The sequence below is a fragment of the Schistocerca cancellata genome, chromosome 2 (assembly GCF_023864275.1).
Source record: "Schistocerca cancellata isolate TAMUIC-IGC-003103 chromosome 2, iqSchCanc2.1, whole genome shotgun sequence".
Classification (NCBI taxonomy): Eukaryota; Metazoa; Arthropoda; class Insecta; order Orthoptera; family Acrididae; genus Schistocerca; species Schistocerca cancellata.
Genome location: NC_064627.1, coordinates 379,916,400 through 379,928,867, shown reverse-complemented (window position 1 = coordinate 379,928,867; position 12,468 = coordinate 379,916,400). Strand labels below are relative to the sequence as shown.

Here is a 12,468-nt window from a genome sequence, read left to right as displayed (position 1 = left end):
TAGCAAGAAGCTGTGGAATGAAGCTATTGCGATGCATGCTCAAATAACGCTCGCTGTTCAGTTTCTTCAAAGAAAAAGGGGTCCAATGAGCCCGTGACTGGAAAGTGCTGCCCACGCTGTAATCCTCTGAGCATAATGTTGCCGTTCATTAAGCACTAGTGGGTTGTCAGTGGCCCAAAAGCGTACATTTTGTTTGTTAGCCACATCGTCTAAATGAAAATGCGCCTCGTCTGAAAACCAAACGTTGTTGAGAGTTTCTTCCCCACCCTCCGCCCACTGAGCAAACAGTAGTCACTGCTGCTTGTGTTCGTCAGTGAGCTTCTGTGCACAGGTCATCTTGTATGGGTACATATAGAGATAACTTTTAAGAATGGGTTGAACGGAGCTGCCTTTCTACAAGATTTCCCACTTCTTCTCTGTACAGCAACTCGTACCGCATAAATTTTTCCGGCGAACAAACAGGCTTAGGCCGAGGTCGCTTCGCTTCCAACACTGTTCCTTCCTGTACAAATTTATCGTACAACCTGTGGATGGTCTTCTTGCAAGGGACCCATCGTGTGTTAAACTGTTGTCGAAAATGCCTCTGAGCCATAACAAGGCTTTTCGTTTCTTGAAAAAGTAATACAATTGCCAAACGTTGCTGTGTCGTCAGTCTTCCATTGTCAGCTATTGCTGCTTACTAGTCTCCTAGCGGCAGTGTCGTGAATTACACGTCATTTCGTAACTCATTTGTTTTTCCAAGCTCTGCTGGTACTGCTGTAGAGATCCCAGCGGGATATCTAATGTGCGTCGTAAATTGTGAAAGAAACAATTGGTAACACATTTCGTGCGCCACCCTGTATCTTTTGTCAAGCAAGTGGTTGTGTGTGATTGTTAAGTATGGAGCTATTACATCAGCATACTCGGACAGGAACCTAAGTGGTATACAGTCTGCACTGGAAGACTTGTTTTTATTCAGTGATTTAAGTTACCTCACTACTCTGAAGATACCTACTTCTAAGTTACTCATGTTGGCAACTGTTCTTGATTTGAATTCTGGAATGCTTACTTCATCGTCTTTGGTGAAAAACTTCGACGATAAGATTCACTGATGGCAGCGCTATTCTCAGGGATACTGAATGGAATAAACTGCCTACTGAGCACAGTATATCGATTGAGAGTAAGCCAAAGAAAGACAAAAGTAATGAGGAGTTGAGGAGTAGCATAAATGAGATTTGTGAGAAATTGGAAACCACAAAGCAGACAAAGTGAAGAAATCCTGTTACCTAGGGAGCAAAGTAACCCATGACAAAACAAAGCAAGGAGGATGTAGAAAGGAGACTAGAACAAGCAAAAAAGACATTCCTGGTCAAAAGAAGCCAACTAGAATCAAATGTCTGTCTTAATTTTGGGAAGAAGTTTGTGAGTGTGTGCAGTTTTGGAGAACTGAATTTTATAGAAATGAATTATGGACCATGGGAAAACTAGAAAAGAAGAGAACCGACAATTTTGAGATTGGAAGGGTACTGAAAGTTAGAGTGATAACAAATGAGGGGAATTGGCGAGGAAAGAAACATATGGAAAAAATTGAGAAGAAAAAAGACAAGATGATAGGAGATGTGCTTAAGCATTAGGGAATAACTTGCATTTCAGTAGAGGTAGCTGTAAAGGATAGAAACTGTAGGGGAAGATAGAGAATTGAATATATCCATCAAATAATTGAGGACGTTGGGTGCAAGTGGTACTCTGAGGTGAAGAGGTTGTCCACATCAAACCAATCAGAGGACTGAGGACTCAAAAAAAGTGATGGAAAGTTTGCATGTTGTTAGAAGACATCAAACACTTTGTCAGTTGTACTTAACCAGTAATAAAGAAACAAGACACTAATTATAGAAATTCAGTATGGCCTGAATAGAGAATGGCAACAACATTGTGTTTTTTAATTCGTTTACAGATTTGTTGTATCTCCTCAAAGTATCCAAGCAAAGTGTCAGAATGATTTTTCCTGAAGTGTGCAGGACACTAAATAATACAATGAGAAAATATGTATTCTGTATTTCAAATTTATTTCTTATGAGTACAACTTAGGAACTAAAGTTGTTAAAAGATTCCTGCCAGGAGCTGCAATACTAATAGGGAAGCACATGATGTCATCCTTGAAGAGCTAACTACCTGACATAGAGAATATAGCCATAAAGGGTCATAAGTGATTGACATTCCTATGATTCAGAATTGTACTGAATAGGATTATATTCCCGAGTACCATCAACATCGTGGTTTTTTATGTTATTTTTTATGTGGTATTCGTTGTATTTCAGATTTCACAATTCCAGTTGCTCTCAGTACAGATCTATTAAGTTTCTTGTTTTCTGATGATTCCACTTGAAACTCGTGCTCGTTAGTGAGAAACCGTGTCGAAATACAGCTTGCATGAATGAATCATTTCCATTGACGTACCTGCAGTGGGCAGAGCAGCATTGTTTGCCATCTGCACAGAACGTGTCATGCTGCTCTGAACCTTTTTTCTTGGTTTTGCGCATTGCAACACATCTGGTGTGTCAGTGGCTTCATACTTATTCAAAAAGCTCACTCAGCTGAGGAAATGGAGGAAATGTTAAAACTGTGTCAGGCCAGTTCAAATGACTTCTTTAGCTTCCTAATCACGATAGACAAGTTCTGGGTGTGTAACTAAGACCCTGAGACAAATGACCAAAGCAAGCATTGGAAACATGGATTAACCACCGCCAAAAATGTCAAAGACATCCATCAGTGGGTAAGGTAATAAGTGTTTTTACGGACTGGCCTGGTGTGCTGCTAATAAATCATGCTCATACAAGACAGAGCCTCACAGGAGCATACTACCGAAATTTCCTGATGATGTTAAGGGAGGCTGTCAAGATGAAGTGGCAGCAGGAGCTGTCCAAAACAGTGTTTTTGCTACATGGCAGCACTCCAGCTCATTTTGTGTAGGACACAGTCACACATGCTGCTTTCCCGGGCCATCAAATTTTGATTTATCTCCGTATTTTCTTGACATGGTACCCACTGACTCCTTTCTTTTTTCTCAGATGGGAAAATTAAAGCAGGTGTCAAAAGAGAGGCTAATGAGATATATATGGAAGTTATGTATCTGTTGCACTACACAAGACTCTCAAATCCACTGAGTCAGAAATTAAACCTGCATGCTAGATTATACGAGCAAGACTCAGTGTCAAGAGTGGGCATGAACTGACAATGAGATCCTTCTATTGACCTTCAGACTCCCTCCCAGATGAACCAAGCACTTAAGAGAGAACCCTAGTTTAGTTCCTACTATGCAAATCCTCCAGTCATGTTGTCATCATCAGAAGAGACTTAAATCATGCAGCAATCAGTTGGGCTAATTAGTTTTATTAGTGGAGCACATGATAAGACATCCTGCATAACATTACTAAATCACTTCTATGAAAACTACATAGAACAGATAGTCCAGTCATACTCATGATGGAAATATGTTAGATGTAATGCCAATAAATAGCTCAGAGTTCTTTGAGGATGTGCACATTGAAACTGGTATCAGTGACAATGAGGCAGTTCTAGCAACAATGATTACCAAAGTGCAAAGGGCAACTGAAACAAGTAGAACTGTATACATCTTTATCTTCAGCAAACTAGATAAAGAAGTAGTAGTGTGTTATCTCAGTCAGATCTGACAGAAGCACGTGGACGAACTGTGGCTGAAGTGTAAACAAATAGTTGAGCACATACTGGGTAGACATGTACCTAGTAGAAAGTTCTTGACTGTAGGGACCCTGTGTGGTATACAGTCACCATAAAGAAGATTCTGAAGAGAGATACTGCTCTACAACAGGGGTGAAACAAAGTATAGGGCTATACAGAGTGCTCCAAGATGAATGGTTAATATTCAGGGAAATGACAGGAATAATTATCTGAAGCAAAAAACTTCACATTGACATGTATCCTATTTCGAATGGTTTCTGAGTTACAACACATTTATTGTACTGTTATTTATTTCCTGTATTATTTAATACTTTGTCAAAAAACAAACAAAAGCGCTGGCAGGTCGATAGACACACAAACAAACACAAACATACGCACAAAATTCTGCTTTCGCAACCAACGGCTGCTTCGTCAGGAAAGAGGGAAGGAGAGGGAAAGATGAAAGGATGTGGGTTTTAAGGGAGAGGGTAAGGAGTCATTCCAATCCCGGGAGCAGAAAGACTTACCTTAGGGGGAAAAAAGGACAGGTACGTACACACACACACACACACACACACACACACACACACACACACACACACACACACACACACACACACACACATATATATATATATATATATATATATATATATCTCCACACATACACAGACACAAGCAGACATTGAAAATGGTGGCTAGTTAATTGTACTACCACAACCAATTCACAGATTAGGGTCAGTGTGCTTGAGATGCTCTGTTTGATATGTTCCCTCATGTGTCAGGTAAAATGTGATGGGACACCATGTTGCAGTCTGCATGGCCAAAGGAATTTCCTCAGGGTGTTCAACAGATGAATTATCCAGAAAATGCAAGTATGTTTGTGCCATCATTCACTCTTCTAAAATGACTGGACCTGTCAAAATATTATAAGTCATACCGGACCAAATGTTGGTCAAAAAACAAACTTGGACATTGGTTTCCACCACAATCTGCAGATTTCCTGCACCATCGGTGATTATTATGCATGTTGTTGATTCCAGTCTGTGTAAACCTGCTTCATCCATGAATAGCAATAATGGGAACACGGTGATTGTCATTTAACCAGTGATAAAATTAGCCATGTAGCCATTGTTACCAATGTGATGATTTTGAACGTGCTGTTCATGAAATGGGTACAAGTTTTCTGCATTTAACGTTCATCGTACACATCCATGCATCACTGATCGGTGCAGAAAGTTGTCGTGTGCTGCTAGTAGGACTACGCTGCACCATGTCAACATTCTCTGTGGTTGGAAGTAACATCATTGTATTTAGTGCAACATTATTTACAGGTGTTATATGTGCTTTGGGGAATTTTTGCTGTAACTTCTCTGCAATACCTGAAAAAATGTGTATGATGGGAGTGGCGACTGGGTGGGGGAAAGGAGGAGGCAGGGAGGGGGAGGGATAGTATGGTGGAGACGGTGGACAGTTAAGTGCTGCAGGTTGGGCGGCAGGCAGGGGTGAGGTGGGGAGGGGGGGGGAGGGGAGTAGCAGAAAAGGAGAGAAATAGAGAAAAATAAATAAATAAATAAGAAAAGACTGGGTGTGGTGGTGGAATGGCGGCTGCGTAGTGGTGGAATTGGAGCAGGGAAGGGGCTGGATTGATGAGAACAGGGACTATCTCATAATATTGTTACATTCCATCCTGGATTTTCCATTGTTTGATCTTCATGACAATCATGTTTCTCAACAGCAGTGGCATTTTTCAGCTACCATGTCACAAGGCAAGGAGTGTGGTGGAGTGGTTCAAGGAACAGTGGCAAGTTCCAGTTGATGTGCTAGCCTTCAAACTCTCCAGAACTGAATGGAATTGAACACATCGGAGATGCGGTTGAATGTGGCATCAGAGTTCATCGCTGCAAACCCCCCCCCCCCCCCCCCCCCTGAAATTTATGGAAATTACGTAACTTATATGTGCAGATGTGGTGCCAGCTACCTCCAGCAACCTACCAAGGCCTCATTGCTTGCATTCCACGGTGCTATGCTGGTGTTATCCAAAAGTGGGGACGTACCAGCTTTTACGTAGGTGGGAATAACGTTCTGACTGATCAGTGTATCAGAGGTGAAACATTAGTATTTTCAATGTACAGTGTGCCTAGAAGAGTGATCCTCATATGAAAGAAGTTGTTAGGTTTGGAACAGGAATCTGGTGCTATTTAAATTTGTGGTGTGAGGGGCAGTCCTTGTTGATTGAGACATGGTTTCCATTGATGTGCGGCAGTGCTACATGCAATGTGACTCGTGATATACTGCAGAGGCCACCTGAATTGTTAGAGTGCATGGGAAATTAATTGAAATGACTTAACTGATTCCACTGGGATGACAGCAATGTGACGCGCATATATATATATATATATATATATATATATATATATATATATATCGTATCACCTGGTGAATCAGGGAGGGCTGGTTGCATCGTGCAATTGTTTCATATAATACAAATTTTGAGTCCTCGGTGTGCCCCCCTTTCCTCCCCTACCTCCCCCACCCCCCAAAAAATGGTTTTATGTAAACAAAGCTGAAGCAACTCTGCATCTATCTGTCTAATTAAGTTGTCGGTGAAGCTTTTACTTTTTGCACAAAAAATAAAAACTACTGTTTTTGGAGTCACAAATGTTTGCCACTGTGCAGTGTTTCTCATTCAATTATAAGTAAACTGTTCTGTAAAACAAAGCGATCTTTTCGTATCTTATAATCCCTTACCACACGTTGATAATTAACTGGTTTTCTTTTCATTGCTGCTTGTAGTTATTGTGATGTTTCACAAATAAGTAAATCACTAAGCATATTTTGAAAAAGTTTACTATGAAGAATGTAGTCACTAGCCAGTTTATGTTTGATGCATTTCACCTATTATGCTTCTGTGTACAAAATACTGAGGTGACAAAAGTCTTAGGATACCTCCTGATACTGGCCCGGACCGCATTTTGCCCGATGTAGTGCAGCCACTCGATGTGGCATTGACTCAGCAAGTGATTGGAAGTCCCCTGCAGAAATATTGAACTGTACTGCCTTTATAGCCATCCATAATTGTGAAAGTGTTGCCGATGCAGGATTTTGTGCATGAGCTGACCTCTCAAGTATGTCCCCTAAATGTGTGATAGGGTTCAAGTTAAGTGATCTGGGTAGTAAAATCATGCACTCAAATTGTCCAGAATGTTCTTTTAAGCAATCGCAAACAGTTGTGGCCCAGCGACATGGCGCATTGTCATCCATAAAAATTTCGCTGTTGTTTGGTAACGTGATGTCCACAAGTGGCTGCAAATGGTCTCCAAGTAGCTGAACATAACCATTTCCAATCAATGATTGGTTCAGTTGGAACTAAGGACCCAGCTCATTTCATGTAAATGTAGCCAGCACTGTTATGGAGTCACTACCAACTTGCACAGTACTCTGTTGACAACTTGGGTCCATGGCTTCGTGGGGTCTGCACCACAATTGAACCCTAGCATCAGCTCTTACCAACTGAAATCAGGACTTGCCTAACCAGGCCACACTTTTCCAGTCACTAGTGTCCAACTGACATTGTCACAAGCCAGGAGAAATGCTGCCACTCAGGTTGGTCATCTGCTGCCCTAGTCCATTAAAACCAAGTTTTGGTTCAGTGTCCTAATGGATACATTCATCATACGTCCCACGTTGATTTCAGTGTTGCAAGTCTGTTAGCACTGTTGACTCTATGCAAACACTGCTGGTCTTGGTTGTTAAGAGAGGGCCATCAGCTACTTTGTTGTATGTGGTGAGAGGTAATGCCTGAAATATGGCATCTCGGCGCGTTCTTGACACTTTGGACCAAAGAATATTTAATTCCATAATGATTTCTGAAATGGAATGTCCCATATGTGCAGCTCCAACTACCATTCAGCATTCAGAGTCGGTTAATTCCTGTCATGTGGTCATGATCACGTTGGAAACCTTTTCACTTGAATCACTTGAGTACAAATGATAACTCCACCAATGCACTGCCCTTTTATACCTTATGTACACGTATTAGTGCCTACTGTATATGTGTTTGTGGCTGTCCCATAACTTTTGTCATCTTAGTTTTTGGCAAACATATCGAAATATGTAGTTCTTAATGGTGGAGGTAGAATGATACCTCTTTCCATTCTTGAATAAATGTGTGAGATATTTTGCAGGTTTTCCGCAATGAGGTTGGCAGCTACATGCCACATGTGTGGTAACTACCATTTGCTGTGGCCTGCTATATAGAGGGCAGAGCTGCCTAGGTTTCTCTTCTTTGTTTGTTGCTGATACAAGCTGACACTTGAAATGAAAAAGCTTACAAAAATGAAAAGACGTCTAGGTCATGGTCATCAGTGAATGATGTTGACCGGATATTTTTCAGTCTGTGCTCCATGATTTCAAGAAACTTTGTGAAAGGTGTAAAAGAAATATGAAAGCTAAATTCCTACTACTTCCGAGTGAGTAGCTGTACGAAGCTGAAAAGGCCACGTTGGGATTTTCCTCAATATCATGCTTTTCTTCAGTTTCTTCAAAAACATTGTCTACCGCTACATAGCATTCATCATTCACTGCTAAACCATAAGTGGTGACTGATCTATATTCCAATCCAGCAACATTTCTTCTGAATAGTCCTTAAGGTGAGGCATATACTACTTGGCAAAATTTAACAGTTGTAGAAGTACCCCCCCTCCCCCCCCCCCCCCCCCCCAGCTTTATTAATTTGTAACCATTATTTATACAGGGTGGTCCATTGATGGTGACCAGGCAAAATATCTCACGAAATAAGCATCAAACGAAAAAACTACAAAGAACGAAACTCGTCCAGCTTGAAGGGGGAAACCAGATGGCGCTATGGTTGGCCCGCTAGATGGCGCTGCCATAGGTCAAATGGATATCAACTGCATTTTTAAAAATAGGAACCCCCATTTTTATTACATATTCGTGTAGTAGTAAAGAAATATGAATGTTTTAGTTGGACCAGTTTTTTCACTTTGTGATAGATGGCGCTGTAATAGTCACAAAGGTATAAGTACTTGGTATCATGTAACATTCCGCCAGTGCGGATGGTATCTGCTTCGTGATACATGACCTGTGTTAAAACGGACCGTTTACAAATTGCAGAAAAGGTCGATATCATGTTGATGTATGGCTATTGTGATCAAAATGCCCAGCGGGCGCATGCTATATATGCTGCTCGGTATGACATCATCCAATTGTCCGGCCGTTCGCCGGATAGTTACGTTATTTAAGGAAACAGGAAGTGTTCTGCCTCATGTGAAACGTCTACCACGACCTGCAACAAATGATGATGCCCAAGTAGGTGTTTTAGCTGCTGTCGTGGCTAATCTGCACATCAGTAGCAGACAAATTGAGTGAGAATTGGGAGTCAAAAACGTCAATGTTGAGAATGCTACATCAACATCGATTGCACCCGTACCATATATCTATGCACCAGGAATTGGCAATGACTTTGAACATTGTGTACAGTTCAGCCACTGGGCACAAGAGAAATTACGGGACGATGACAGATTTTTTGCACGCATTCTATTTAGCAACAAAGCGTCATTCCCCAACGGAAAATCCACGATGGCTGCGACAAGTGGAACATCAGCGACCTGGGCGGGTTAATGTATGGTGCGGCATTATGGGAGGAAGGATAATTGGCCCCCATTTTATCAATGGAAATCTAAATGGTGCAATGTATGCTGATTTCCTACATAATGTTCTACCGATGTTACTACAAGATGTTTCATTGCATGACAGAATGGCGATGTACTTCCAACATGATGGACGTCCGACACACAGCTCGCGTGCGGCTGAAGCGATATTCAATAGCATATTTCATGACAGGTGGATTGGTCGTCGGAGCACCATACCATGGCCCGCATGTTCACTAGATCTGTGGGGAAAGTTGAAGGATATTTGCTATCGTGATCCACTGACAATGCCTGACAACATGCGTCAGCGCATTGTCAATGCATGTGCGAACATTAAGGAAGGCGAACTACTTGCTGTTGAGAGGAATGTCATTACATGTATTGCCAAAATGCATTGACGTTGCCGGACATAATTTTGAGCATTTATTGCATTAATGTGGTATTTACAGGTAATCACGCTGTAACAGCATGCATTCTCAGAAATGTTAAGTTCACAAAGGTACATGTATCACATTGGAACAACTGAAGTAAAATGTTCTAACGTACCTCTATTCTGTATTTTAATTTAAAAAACCTACCTGTTACCTACTGTTTGTCTAAAATTGTGAGCCATGTGTTTGTGACTATTACAGCGCCATCTATCACAAAGCGAAAAAAGTGGTCCAACTAAAACATTCATATTTCTTTACGTACTACACGAATATGTAATTAAAAAAATGGGAGTTCCTATTTGAAAAAAACTCAGTTGATATATGTTTGACCTATGGCAGCGCCATCTAGCGGGCCAACCATAACGCCAGCTGGTTTCCCCCTTCAAGCTAGACAAGTTTCGTTCTTTGTAGTTTTTTCATTTTACAACTTTTTTATGAGAAATTTGGCACGGTCATAATCATTGGACCACCCTGTATATATACCACATTGAATGAAGTACTGTAGAAACCTAGGTCGAGTGCCTTCCGTTGTGAGGATGACGGAGTGTGGAGTGCAGTGGAGCAGGCCGGTCAGCATTCAGGGTGCTAATGACACAACACTAGCAGAACAAGAATTTATTATTTTAAACCTTACAGTCATGTATTCCTTTCTGTGTTGGTGCCTAGGCCAGCAACAGTGCAGCATGCAGCCTCAGAAGTATACTGGCGCTTTCTTGGCACTCTTCAGGGCCATCGCCCTGGTGGCATCAGTTCACTTAATCACAGTGTTGTGTGGGTGACACGTCTCACTGGTGGCTGGCATAGCTTGTACTGCACAGGACAGCAACTGCATATTACCAGGGCACTCTTGTTGATATCATAGGGGTGTGCTTGGGTAATCTCTCAGCAGATCTGCACTGTGTGGAATCAACAGCAGCGTAGCCCTGCCACCAAGGGTGGCCGGTGATGTTGATGACTGCGTACAGCTTCTAGTCTGGAGCAGCAGGAGTTAGTGTGCCTCCTGAATACTACGACAGGTTGACGGTGCACCAAATACCATCAGTTCAGCTCAGAAATCTGGAGGCAGACGTCTCCAAGTTTTCTTATCAGTGGTTGAGAGCCGGCCGGAGTGGCCGAGTGGTTCTAGGTGCTACAGTCTGGAACCGCGCAACCGCTACGGTCGCAGGCTCAAATCCTGCCTCGGGCATGGATGTGTGTGATGTCCTTTGGTTAGTTAGGTTTAAGTAGTTCTAAGTTCTAGGGGACTGATGACCTTAGAAGTTAAATCCCATAGTGTTCAGAGCCATTTTTTTAGTGGTTGAGAGGTTGGCAGCTCAGAGACCAAGTTCAATGGACCAAACAGGTGGCAGCATGTTACAGTTTCAACTTCATAGCTGGTGTAGTGCAACATAATTCATGTGAAGACTTGGTAACTTGAGTATTTGTTACTGTCCATCTGAGGCACTGATGTTATGCCAAGCTGGCCGTGACCGAATGTGGCTTACTTTTCCGGACCCATCAGCGGTCTTCCCCTACCGTTCTCTTTCATAAGAATGGCTTTCAGGGCTTTAGCTTGTTGCCTTCCCATCATGACAGTAGGATGATATGTGCTCTTGTGCAACTTTACTGTCTATTGCAGAATCAGGCTGTAGTGTCAGAGTGACGTTATGTCTTCTCCTCCTTGAGATCATGTTGCTGACTTTATCATTCAAGTTTCTTGCTCTTGCGAGGTGAGGTAGTGTGTTCCGGGTTTGCTCTTCTGTTTGCAATGTCGGCTTTCTGCCTGTTTGTCATTCTGACTGCAACATAGGGCATTGGCCTAGCATGCCTTGGGTTAGTTCTGGCTGGGGAGGACTTTGAAAAAAATTTACAGTTGCTCATAATACATTTCTGCTGTTGCCCTGTAATACTTTATTGCTTGTGTAATAGTACGGTACTAGCAGTCTTACAGAAAATAAACTTTTCACAGTTGTAATTTTAACATCATTCACACACTTTCACCAACTTCCCCAGTTGTAATGAGTAGCCTCTCAGCAGGAGAAACAGAGAGTGAAAAATTGTCTTTTGCTTTGTCAGGGTGGTTGATATTAGTTGCTCCAAAAAGTGGAAACTGCTTGGACTCATTCTATAGAATTCATAGGAATTGTGTCTGTGTTGAGAGACCTCACAAAAAATTACAGTCGAATTGTGTTTGATATTTATAGCATTATACGGGTGCACCCAACTTCTTTTTCAGTTTTTTGATATTTAAATAGAAATAAAATGTAGTTTATTTAATGTGCTGTATGTGAAGTTGTTAAGCATCTACAGACATAAAAGCAATCACAAACAAATTATTTATTAAACACTAAGAAATGCAAGAATATTGATGGAATGTGCATCAGTTGTAAGTTTTACAGAAGGCAGATGAATATAATTTTACATTAGGCATTTCTGTTCCTGACTTTGTTTTCATTGTTCATTCCTTTCTTCTAAGCATTTTCCAGTCATGGCATGTAATGAATAGAATTATTTTTTTCTTTTAATTATTTTAATAGGTAGAACATAGATTTACTTTCACTCGTTTTCTTTCTTTGCCAAAACAGTAATGGACCAGATTTCTTCAGTGTTCACTATGTTTCATGCCACTCAGTCATATCTAATATTTGAATACAGCATCCTGTGTTGAACAAGCTGATATGAACAAAAGTTTTGTTTTCTGCGCAGAA

General features: G+C 41.4%; 1 protein-coding gene across 1 annotated transcript in view; it reads left to right on the top strand.

The window, feature by feature from the left end:
• LOC126161774 (transmembrane protein 164) overlaps positions 1 to 12,468 on the top strand; it is a 175,746-nt gene that overhangs the window by 120,775 nt on the left and 42,503 nt on the right. The window lies entirely within an intron of this gene.